The sequence below is a fragment of the Cornus florida genome, unplaced genomic scaffold (assembly GCF_030987335.1).
Source record: "Cornus florida cultivar Cherokee Brave unplaced genomic scaffold, ASM3098733v1 CherokeeBrave_3.0.0_Hap2_Chr01, whole genome shotgun sequence".
Taxonomy (NCBI): domain Eukaryota; kingdom Viridiplantae; phylum Streptophyta; class Magnoliopsida; order Cornales; family Cornaceae; genus Cornus; species Cornus florida.
The window spans coordinates 75,787,671-75,789,781 of NW_026775571.1; the positions used below are offsets into that span (position 1 = coordinate 75,787,671).

General features: G+C 39.7%; 1 pseudogene; it reads right to left on the reverse strand.

The window, feature by feature from the left end:
• Positions 1-913: 913 nt before the first annotated feature.
• On the reverse strand, positions 914-1,011 carry LOC132283232 (small nucleolar RNA R71; annotated as a pseudogene).
• Between the last annotated feature and the right edge of the window lie 1,100 nt (positions 1,012-2,111).

A 2,111-nucleotide genomic window follows, 5' to 3' on the forward strand; every position in this document is an offset into this window, starting at 1 on the left:
TTAAATCGTTGGCCTGCGTGGAGGCTTGTTTTTCAATTCATAGATAAATGTGAGCCCGCGTGGAGGCATTTTATTATTTTTTGTATTGTTGTTTAAAGCATGGGAGTATGGGATCATTGTATGTGGAGTAAGTTTGTTGATTGAATTGTTGTAATGGTGAAGTGATTGTTCATTGTTTGTGCTTGATTGTGTTTTGTTGTGCATGCATGGTCATAGATCATTGAAACCTACTCTTGTCCCTCTCAATTTCCATTTAGATTCCGTAGTTCGCAATCCTAGAGGAAGAGGTAGTTCTAATCAATCTATTTCATCAATGGAAGACCATAAAGGAGAGCATATGGAGGACCTTGGTCGCATAGACCAACAAGGTATCCTCCATCCCAATGTGCATCATGAAAACATGCAAGTACCATTAGGTATGCCTAGGCCATTCATTCACCAACCACAAGAACAAGGCCAAGTTCTATTGGGAATGCCAAGGCCAATGTATGCTCCACAACCTCCTATCATTCAAGGAAATCAAGGTGCCTATGTTGCACCTCCAATTGTTAATCCTTCCCTTGCTTTAAGAGATCACTATGTACCTAATGAATATAATGCACCCATATGCATTCAATTGCCACCATTGAGAGCACACCACTATGAAATCAAGCCACAAACCATTTATATGCTTCCTAACTATCATGGACTTCCAAGTGAAGAACCCTACAAGCATTTGGATGAGTTTCTTGAAATATATTCCACCATGAGATATACGGACATGCTAGAAGAGGTTTTAAGGCTTAAAATTTTTCCATTCACCCTAAAATATTGGTTTAACAATCTTAGGCCTTTTTCAATAACTTCTTAGGCAGAAATGCAATAAGAGTTCTTGAAGAAGTACTATCCGGTTTCTAAGACTAATGCCATGAGAACTTCCATTAGAGAGTTTTCACATGAGGATGGGGAAACATTTTATGAGGCATGGGAACGTTTCAATGAATTGCTTAGGAAGTGTCCATATTATGACATGCACAAATGGCAATTAATTCAATATTTCTTTGAGAGCTTACCGGACAATCATAAAGGCATGGTTGATGCTTCCATGGGTAGCTCTTACATTGATAGGCATGAGGATGACGTGTGGTGTCTTTATGAGAGCATGAGTGAAAATCCTTTGCATCAAATTTTATCCTCAAAGAATGGTAGGAACTCAAGTGGTAGGAAGAGTGTTGGCTTACATCAAGTTGACCACTCCAATGAAATTGCCACTGAGATTTAATCCTTACCTCAAAGGTTTGATCAATTCTTGATCGATTAAAACTCAGCGAATCAAGTATCTTCCTTCCCTAACCATTCTCATCGTGCATCTAATGAGACATGTATGACTTATTCTAGTGTTCTACATTCTACTTCCAATTGTCCCCATGGACATGTGCAAAGTGAGCATCATGAACAAGTCAATGCAGCATTTATCAATCAAGTGAACAATCCTTATGGCAACCATTACAATTCTAGTTGGAGAAATCACCTGAATTTCTCTTGGAAAAGCCAAGGGGTGGGCTCAAACCCTTCCCAAGGTGGTTTTCAAGGGAAGTACATTCCACCTCCAATGCAAGGCCAAGGATCCCAAGGATTTAGATCTTACCAATCACAAGGGAACCAATTTTCAAATTCTCATTTTCCCAATCAATTATATTCTCAAGGAAATGCTAGGAGTCCCGCATTTGAAGAGAAAGTTTTGACCGCTTTGGGCACTTTAGAGCCAAACACACAATTACTTCACTCTCACTCTCAATCCATTGCAAAGCTAGAAACCCAAGTAGGGCAAATAGCTAGCACCTTAAATGCAAGAGAGAAGGGAAAAATGCCTATGAATGTCCCACCAAAGCAACAATGCATTGTGAAGACTAATTCCTCATCGGAAGGTCACACAATAGAGCATGTCAATACGGTGACTACCTTAAGAAGTGGGAAGATTGTGGACAACCAAGTGGGTATGTCCAATGAAGAGAGTGAACCGGTGCAACCATAAGTTGACACCCGTCCCGTTTCATACCCTATTCCTCCTTCATTGCATGTGCATGACCATACAAATGAGAAAGTTTTGAATATTGATTTGAAAAGTGATT